At 58.5% G+C, this 10035-nt stretch overlaps 1 non-coding gene across 1 annotated transcript; it reads left to right on the forward strand.

Moving 5' to 3' along the window:
* Window positions 1–7675: 7675 nt before the first annotated feature.
* LOC131863930 (5S ribosomal RNA) lies at window positions 7676–7794 on the forward strand. Its single transcript, XR_009362822.1, has one exon. It is a non-coding gene; the product is annotated as a 5S ribosomal RNA (ribosomal RNA).
* The last annotated feature ends 2241 nt before the right edge of the window (window positions 7795–10035 follow it).

Raw genomic sequence — 10035 nt, forward strand, 5'->3', positions numbered from 1 at the left:
ACTACCAATGACAACCCCTTATCCCGCGACGCGTCCGATACACAGATAGTTCCGAGGCGGCCGAGGAGCCTCACCGCATAGCAATCGGGGTGCGAGGCGAGGGATGCGGCGAGAAGGACCCAACGGCTAGACGGAAGAGGCTTCAGGGCCGCCTCGGAATGGTCCAAGCATCGGACGCGCTTGGGGCGACTACCAGTGACAACCCCTTATCCCGCGACGCGTCCGATACACAGATAGTTCCGAGGCGGCCGAGGAGCCTCACCGCATAGCAATCGGGGTGCGAGGCGAGGGATGCGGCGAGAAGGACCCAACGGCTAGACGGAAGAGGCTTCAGGGCCGCCTCGGAATGGTCCAAGCATCGGACGCGCTTGGGGCGACTACCGTTGCCAACCCCTTATCCCGCGATGCGTCTGATACACAGATAGTTCCGAGGCGGCCGAGGAGCCTCACCGCATAGCAATCGGGTTGCGAGGCAGATTATTGGGAAGGGAACCCCCTGGGATGCGGCTCAAGCAGTGCCCAAAGGGACTGGAATGCGGAATCACATCGAGAGACCCAAATGCTATACGAGGGCTCAAATCGAATTATCGATTTGGCCACGACATGGACGCATCGGAACGACTACCTTTGCCGAACCACTCGCAATTGCATCCATACCGAAACCAATAGACATTTCCGTTAGAGCCCTCGCATAGCATTCGGGAATCTCGCATGCCCCTCTAAATCGACCAATGCTGGCGCTCAATGAAAATCCGAGCGCTACCACCGTTCGAGCGCCAGCATTGGTCGAGTTAGAGGGGCACGGGGGAGAATGCTCCAGTCAACACCTCCCCTATATAAGTTATTTGTCCGATTCTCGCACAACCGTAGTCTGCCTCGTCGAATCAAACAACGGTCCCAGATTCCGACTTCCGTTCCGTAGAGACCCAAAAGCTAGATGGAGGCTCGCAAGAAAGAGAGTCGGCGCATAGCAATCGGGTTTCTCGAACGTTTAGGGACCGAGCTCACTTGCGGATAGGGCAAAATCCGCCAAGCAACCCAAAAGCTAGACGGGGGCTCGAATCGAATCGCCTAGGCGGCCACAACAACGACGTGTTGGATCGACTACCAGTGCCAAACCATTCAGCAAGACTAGTCTGTGTCGAGGCCGGATAGAGATTCTCAGAGAGCGCCCGCATAGCATTTAGGAGACCTGCCGCGTCCCTCACACTCGACAAATGGTGGTGCACGTTTATAAATCCGAGCGATCCCAACCCTTTCAAGCACCAACATCGGTCGAGATAGAGGGGCACGGAGGGGGCTGCGTGAGACAACACAGTCCCCTATATAAGTTATTTGTCCGATTCTCACACATCCGAAGAATGGTCATCAAATCGGACAACAGCCCAAACTTCCGACTTCCGTCCCAGAAAGCCCAAGAGCTATCTAAAACGTTCATGGCCGGAACTCGATCGCGGCTATACCAGTCCGCCAAGCAACCCAAAAGCTAGACTGGAGCTCTAGTCGAATCACCTCTGTGGCCATTGCAAGGACGTGTTGGAGCGACTACCATTGCCGAACCATTCCGCAGGTCGAGTCCATACCAAGGCCGCATAGAGATTCACGATGAGCTCCTGCATAGCAATCAGGAGACTTGCCGTGTCCATCACAATCGATAAATCCTGGTGCAAGATTTTTGCATCCGAGCGCTCCAACCAGTCGAGCACCAGCATCAATCGACATAAACGGGCACGGGGGGAGGATGCTCGAGAACACTACCTCCCCTATATAAGTTATTTGTCCGATTCTCAAGCAGCCGAAGTCTGGTCATCGAATCGGGTCAAAGACCACAACTTCCGACTTTACCCACAATGCAAGTCATCGAATCGAACATCGGCCCCCGAGTCGGACTCCATGCGTATGTCAGGTCATCGGACCCAAATTCCGCCTTCCTGCGCATGGCGGGCCATCAATATCAACTCGGTCATCGGACCCAAACTCCGCCTTTTTGCGTATGGCACGCCTTCAAATCGGTCATCGGACCCAAATTCCGCCTTCCTGTGCATGGCGGGCCATCAACATCAACTCGGTCATCGGACCCAAATTCCGCCTTTCTGCGCATGGCACGCCATCAACTCGGTCATCGGACCCAAATTCCGCCTTCCTGCGCATGGCAGGTCATCGGACACAAATTCAGACCTCGCCAATATGCCTACGTATCGAATCGGTCATCGGACCCAACTTCCGACTTCATCCATACTGTAGGGTCTTTGAGGTTGGCGCGGTGCGCTCAACCCAGGGAGTCGACCCATCGAAGCATACACCTCCCCTATATAAGCTATTTGTCCGATTCCCACACCTGTGTAGTTTGCACCTCTGACCAGGACATCGACCCCAACTTCCGAACTCGACTGCAACGACGGCACCAGCGCCTTGGTGCGCACCTTGCGACGCACAGTCCCAACATTCGCCTTCCTGCACATGGCAGGTCATCGGACCCAAATTCCGACCTCGCGAGTATGCCTACATATCGAATCGGTCATCGGACCCAACTTCCGACTTCATCCATACCGTAGGGTCTTTGAGGTTGGCGCGGTGCGCTCAACCCGGGGAGTCGACCCAACGAAGCATACACCTCCCCTATATAAGCTATTTGTCCGATTCCCACACCTGTGTAGTTTGCACCTCCGATCAAGACATCGACCCCAACTTCCGAACTCGCCTCCAACGACCGAACCAGCGCCTTGGTGCGCACCTTGCAACGCACAGTGCCAACATTCGCCTTCCTGCACGTGGCAGGTCATCGGACCCAAATTCCGACCTCGCGAGTATGCCTACATATCGAATCGGTCATCGGACCCAACTTCCGACTTCATCCATACCGTAGGGTCTTTGAGGTTGGCGCGGTGCGCTCAACCCGGGGAGTCGACCCAACGAAGCATACACCTCCCCTATATAAGCTATTTGTCCGATTCCCACACCTGTGTAGCTTGCACCTCCGATCAGGACATCGACCCCAACTTCCGAACTCGACTAAAAAGACCGCACCAGCGCCTTGGTGTGCACCTTGCAACGCACAGTGTCAACATTCGCCTTCCTGCACATGGCAGGTCATCGGACCCAAATTCCGACCTCATGAGCATACCTACTAATCGAATTGGTCATCGGACCCAACTTCCGACTTCATCCATACCGTAGGGTCTTTGAGGTTGGCGCGGTGCGCTCAACCTGGGGAGTCGACCCATCGAAGCATACACCTCCCCTATATAAGCTATTTGTCCGATTCCGACACCTGTGTAGTTTGCACCTCCGCTCAGGACATCGACCCCAACTTCCGAACTCGCCTGCAACGACCGAACCAGCGCCTTGGTGCGCACCAAAAGTGCGCACTTTTGGAGGGCACTTTTGTGCGCTCCAAAGGTGCGCACTTTTGGAGGGCACTTTTCTGCGCTCCAAAGGTGCGCACTTTTGGAGGGCACTTTTTGGAGGGCACTTTTCTGCGCTCCAAAGGTGCGCACTTTTGGAGGGCACTTTTTGGAGGGCACTTTTCTGCGCTCCAAAGGTGCGCACTTTTGGAGGGCACTTTTTGGAGGGCACTTTTCTGCGCTCCAAAGGTGCGCACTTTTGGAGGGCACTTTTTGGAGGGCACTTTTCTGCGCTCCAAAGGTGCGCACTTTTGGAGGGCACTTTTTGGAGGGCACTTTTCTGCGCTCCAAAGGTGCGCACTTTTGGAGGGCACTTTTCTGCGCTCCAAAGGTGCGCACTTTTGGAGGGCACTTTTTGGAGGGCACTTTTCTGCGCTCCAAAGGTGCGCACTTTTGGAGGGCACTTTTTGGAGGGCACTTTTCTGCGCTCCAAAGGTGCGCACTTTTGGAGGGCACTTTTTGGAGGGCACTTTTCTGCGCTCCAAAGGTGCGCACTTTTGGAGGGCACTTTTGTGCACTCCAAAGGTGCGCACTTTTGGAGGGCACTTTTCCTGTGCTCCAAAGGTGCACACCTAGGTGAGCACCTTCGACCACACCTTGTAGCACACCAAACTCTGACTTTCGACTTCATCCGCAATGCAGGGTCTTTGAGGTTGGCGCAATGCGCACAACCAGGGGAGTCGACCCATCAAACCCAACACCTCCCCTATATAAGCTATTTGTCTGATTCTCATACATGCGTAGCCTGCAGGAGCAATTAGGACATCGACCCCAACTTTCGGCTTCTAAACGAAAACAAGGTCTTTGAGGTTGGTGTAATGCGAACAACTAGGGGAGTCAACCCATCAAACCCAACACCTCCCCTATATAAGCTATTTGTCTGATTCTCATACATGTGTAGTCTACAGGAGCAATTAGGACATCGACCCCAACTTTTGACTTCTTAACGAAAACAAGGTCTTTGAGGTTGACGTAATGCGCACAACCAGGGGAGTCGACCCATCAAACCCAACACCTCCCCTATATAAGCTATTTGTCCGATTCTCATACATGTGTAGCCTGCAGGAGCCATTAGGACATTGACCCCAACTTTTGACTTCTTAACGAAAACAAGGTCTTTGAGGTTGGCGTAATGCGCACAACCAAGGGAGTTGACCCATCAAACCCAACACCTCCCCTATATAAGCTATTTGTCTGATTCTCATACATGTGTAGCCTGCAACAACGATTAGGACATCCACCCCAACTTCTGAATTCGTCTGCGTTGACCGCACCAAAGGTGCACGCCTTGGTGCTCACCAAAATCCGACTTCCGACTTCTTCTGCTATGCGGGGTCTTTGAGGTTGGCGCAGTGCGCACAACCAGGGGAGTCAACCCACCGAATGCAACACCTCCCCTATATAAGCTATTTGTCTGATTCTCATACATGCGTAGACTGCAGCAATGATTAGGACATCCACCCCAACTTTTGACTTCTTAAACAAGACAGGGTCTTTGAAGTTGGTGCAGTGCACACAACCAGGGGAGTCGACCCATCAAACGCAACACCTCCCCTATATAAAGCTATTTGTCCGATTCTCATACGTGTAGTCTGCAGCAGCGATTAGGACATCGACCCCAACTTCCGAATTCGTTTGCATTGACCGCACCAAAGGTGCACGCCTTGGTGTGCACCCTGGAGTGCACTTTGGTGCTCACCTCGGTGCACACTTTGGTGTGCACCTCGGTGTGCACCAAAGGTGCGCACCTTGGAGCGCACCAAAGGTGTACACTTTGGAGCGCACCACATAGGGTCTTTGAGAGGTTGGCGCAGTGCGCACACCAAGGTGGGTGTTGAGGTGCGTGCCGAGGTGGGTGGGTGCTAGGGTGCGCTCCATGGTGGGTGCCAGGGTGGGTGCGTGCTAGGGTGGATTCCAAAGAGGGTCATAGGGTGGGTGCCAAGGTGGGTTGGTGATATAGTGGGTTCAAAGGTGGGTACTAGGGTGGGTTCCAAGGTGGGTCACAAGTTGGGTGCCAGGATGCGTGGGTGTTAGGTTGGGTGCCAAGGTGGGCTCCTGCGTGGGTGGGTGCTAGGGTGGGTTTCAAGGTGGACGCGAGGGCGGGTGCCAAGGTGGGTAACAAGTTGGGTGTTAGGATGGGTGAGTGCTAGAGTGGGTGCCAAGGTGGGTGGGTGCTAAGGTGGATGCCAAGGTGGTTCACAGGGTGGGTGGGTTCTAGGGTGAGTTCCAAGGTGGGTCACAGGTTCAGTGCTAGGGTGGGTGTCAAGGCGGGTGTCGAGGTGCCTGGGTGCTAGGGTGTGGATGCCAATGTGGGTCATAGGGTGGGTACTAGGGTGGGCTGCAATGTGGGTGCCAAGGTGGGTAACATGCTCGGTGGGTTCTAAATTGGGTGCCAGGGTGGGTGTGCACCCACCTTGCCCGAGGTGGGTGCCAAGGTGCCAGTGTGGGTGGGTGCTAAGGTGGATGCCAAGGTGGGTGAGAAGGTGGGTGATAGGTTGAGTGGTAGGATGGGTGGGTGCCAAGATGGGTCACAGGGTGGGTGCAAGGGTGGGTAGGTGCTAGGGTTGGTGTCAGGGTGGGTGGGTGCTAGGTTGGGTTCCAAGGTGGGTGCGAGGGTGAGTGTCAAGGTGGGTCACAGGTTAGGTGCTAGGATGGGTGAGTGCTAGGGTGCAAAGGTGCCAGGGTGGGTGCTAGGATGGGTCGATGCTAGGGTGAGTGGCAAGGTGGGTCCACAAGTGTCAAGGTGGGTGCCGAGGTGGGTGCCAAGTCGGCGACTGCTATGGTGGATGCCAAGGTGGGTCACGGGGTGGGTGCCAAGTTGCTAGGTTGGGTTCCAAGGTGGGTGCCAACGTGGGTGCTAGGGTGCGTGGGTTAAAGGGTGTGTCACAACGTGGGTGCCAGGATGGGTGCGCACCCACACTGGCCAAGACGGGTGCGGGTGCAAGGTTGGGTTCCAAGCCCGGTCACAGGCTGGGTGCTAGGATGGGTGGGTGCCAAGGTGGGCACCAGGGTGGGTGCACCCACCCTGGCCAAGGTGGGTCACGGGGTGGGTCCTAGGGTGGGTAACGGGGTGGGTACTAAGGTGCGTGCCAAGGTGGGTCATAGGGTGGGTGCCAAGGTGGGCACCAGGGTGGGTGTGCACCAACCCTAGCCAGGGTAGGTCACGGGGTGGTTGTCGGGGTGGGCGTCAAGGAGCCAAGGTGGGTGGCAAGTAGCCAAGTTGCGTGCCAAGGTGGGTGTCGGGGTGGGTGCCAAGGATCCAAGGTGGGTGCCAAGGAACCAAGGTGGGTGTCTGGGTGGGTGCCGAGGTGGGAGCCAGGGTGGGTCCCAAGGTGAGTGCAAAGGTGGGTGCCAGGGTCAAGGTGAGTGCCAATGTGGGTTCCAAGGTGCCAGGGTCAGGGTGAGTGCCAATGTGGGTTCAAAGGTGCTAAGTTGGGTGCGAGGTTGGGTGCGAGGGTGGGTGGGTGCCAAGGTGTGCTAGGTGGAAGCCCGGGTGGGTCGGCATCCCATGGGTGTCGAGTTGGGTGCCTGATGGGTGCTTCTTGTCAAGTTTTAGTCGTCGGGACTCATTTCGAGCCTTAGAGGTCGTTTCTTGTCCGGTTGCCCTGTCTTCGACCTGGGAACCCAATTTTGGTCCTCGGGTCCCATTTTTTTTTGTCTCGCATCCCACTTTTGGCCTGTGGCCTTTTCGGGGTCGATTCTCGTTTTGGGCATCAGAGCATGTTTCTTCTCCTAAAACCCAATATTTGTTTATTAAGTCTCGGAACACATTTTTGTTCTCGTGGACCCATCATGGGTCTTGGAACGCATTTGTGGTCCTTGGGTCCCATTTTGCATCCCGAAACTTGTGTTTTGGTGCTTGATCCCTATTTTGGGTGCCCACCTTGCACCAAGTGCGCACCCGGGGCAAACCGAGCGCCTTGGTGCACCAGGGCAAGATCGAGCGTGCACCCGAGGCGCCCCGAACATGCACCAAGGTGCACTCGGCCCACATGTGAGCGCAGGTCGTTGCGCCCGAGGTGGTGTGTGGGCACCGCGTTGCAGACGGGACACTGCACGCACACGACGCCCCCTCCAGGTGCACGCACGTAGGCCGGGCCGGGTGCACACCCGACGCCCTAGCAAGGTGCGCGCACCCGGGCAGGGCTCACACTTGGCGAACGGGGCGCACTTCGCGAGGGAGGGTGTGCACCTCGACGGGGGTGGGTGGCCGGGGTGGATTCGCACGTGGGTCGCGGTTTGCTAAGTACACACTGCGACAAGCTCATAACGGGTGCGATCATACCAGCATTAGTGCACCGGATCCCATCAGAACTCCGCAGTTAAGCGCGCTTGGGCCGGAGTAGTACTGGGATGGGTGACCTCCCGGGAAGTCCCGGTGTTGCACCCTTTTTTAGTTTTTCGCCGGGCGTCGCAATGCTATTTGAATAAACCTTTTGCCCGTTTGCGTTCTCGTCGGGGCCGGGCCGGGCCGGGGTGCGCTGCCCGCACTACCGCGCGCGCGGGGGCGACACCGAGCGCGCACCCGAGGCACCCCGAGCACACAGGCCACGGTGCAACCCGGGCGTTGTGCGCGCACCCCGGTGCGCCCGAGGTGCTGCGCGCGCACCCAGGTGAAATCGGTGTGCACCTCGGCCAGTGCGCGCTCGGTCGAGTCGCGCACGTTGGCCAAGGTGCACGGTGATGTTTCTTACTCTAAGGTTCCGCACCAGACGCCCGGGACAGGTGAGCGAAGCTGGGCGGGGCCGGGTGCGCGGCCGGGGCAGGTGCACGCAGCTGGAGAGAGCTTTGGAGCACACTTCGGAGCGCACCAATGATGCGCTCCATTCAAAAGTTTCCTGAAAAGGCAAAAAAAGTTGAGATTATAGAATTTCCCACTTGAGAGATTGTAAAAAAAAAAAATTTAAAATGAAGGAAACGCGGGTGCCAAGGTGTGCGCAGCCCAGCCAAGGTGTGCGCACCAAGGCGCCCACCCTGGCGAAGGTGCACGCAAGGTGCGCACCCGAGGCAAACCGGACAATTAACCCAACTTTCGACTTCGCGCGCACCTTGGAGCGCACTTCGGAGCGCTCCTTGGTGCGCACCAATCTTGGGCACCTCGGAGTGCACCATGGCGCCCACCAAGGTGCGCACCCGGGGCAAACCGAGCTCCGACTTCGTGCGCACCTTGGAGCGCACGAAAGGTGCGCACCATGGCGCCCACCAAGGTGCGCAGCCCAGCCAAGGCGTGCGCATCAAGGTGCGCACCCTGGCGAAGGTGCGCACCCGGGGCAAACCGAGCTCCGACTTCGTGCGCACCTTGGAGCGCACAAAAGGTGCGCAACCCAGCCAAGGTGTGCGCACCCCGGTCAAACCGAGCTCCGAATCGTGCGCACCAGAGGTGCACGCCATCGTGCGCACCTTGGAGCACACTTCGGAGCCCTCCTTGGTGCGCGCCGATGTTGCGCACCTCGGAGCGCACCCGGGGAAAACAATGCAATTAACCCGACTTTCGACTTCGTGGGCACCTCGGAGCGCTCTCGGGTTCGCACCTCGGAGCACACCGAGGTGCGCACCTTTGATGCGCTGCCTTCACCAATTTCCAGAAAAGGCAAGAAAACATTGAGAAGGTGTGCGCACCGAGGTGCCCACCCTGGCGAAGGTGCACGCGAGGTGCGCACCCGGGGCAAACCGGGCTCCGACTTCGTGCACGCCGCACCTTGGAGCACACTTCGGAGCGCTCCTTGGTGCGCACCAGGGCGCGCAACCCAGCCGAGGTGCCCACCCCGGCGAAGGTGCACGCGAGGTGCGCACCCGGGGCAAACCGGGCTCCGACTTCGTGCACGCCATGGTGCCCACCGCGGCGAAGGTGCACGCGAGGTGCGCACCCGGGGCAAACCGGGCTCCGACTTCGTGCACGCCGCACCTTGGAGCACACTTCGGAGCGCTCCTTGGTGCGCACCATGGTGCCCACCAGGGCGCGCAACCCCGCCGAAGGTGCACGCGAGGTGCGCACCCGGGGCAAACCGGGCTCCGACTTCGTGCACGCCGCACCTTGGAGCACACTTCGGAGCGCTCCTTGGTGCGCACCATGGTGCCCACCAGGGCGCGCAACCCCGCCGAAGGTGCACGCGAGGTGCGCACCCGGGGCAAACCGGGCTCCGACTTCGTGCACGCCATGGTGCGCACCGCGGCGAAGGTGCGCACCCGGGGCAAACCGGGCTCCGACTTCGTGCACGCCGCACCTTGGAGCACACTTCGGAGCGCTCCTTGGTGCGCACCAGGGCGCGCAACCCAGCCGAGGTGCCCACCCCGGCGAAGGTGCACGCGAGGTGCGTACCCGGGGCAAACCGGGCTCCGACTTCGTGCACGCCGCACCTTGGAGCACACTTCGGAGCGCTCCTTGGTGCGCACCATGGTGCCCACCAGGCCGCGCAACCCAGCCAAGGTGTGCGCACCAAGGTGCACGCGAGGTGCGCACCCGGGGCAAACCGGGGTCCGACTTCGTGCACGCCGCACCTTGGAGCACACATCGGGGCGCTCCCGGGTTCGCACCGGCGTTGCGCACCGTGGTGGGCACCTCGGAGCACACCAAGGTGGGCAGCGAGGTGCGCACCTTTGATGCGATGCCTTCACTAATTTCCATAAAAGG

Source organism: Cryptomeria japonica, unplaced genomic scaffold (assembly GCF_030272615.1).
Source record: "Cryptomeria japonica unplaced genomic scaffold, Sugi_1.0 HiC_scaffold_73, whole genome shotgun sequence".
NCBI lineage: Eukaryota > Viridiplantae > Streptophyta > Pinopsida > Cupressales > Cupressaceae > Cryptomeria > Cryptomeria japonica.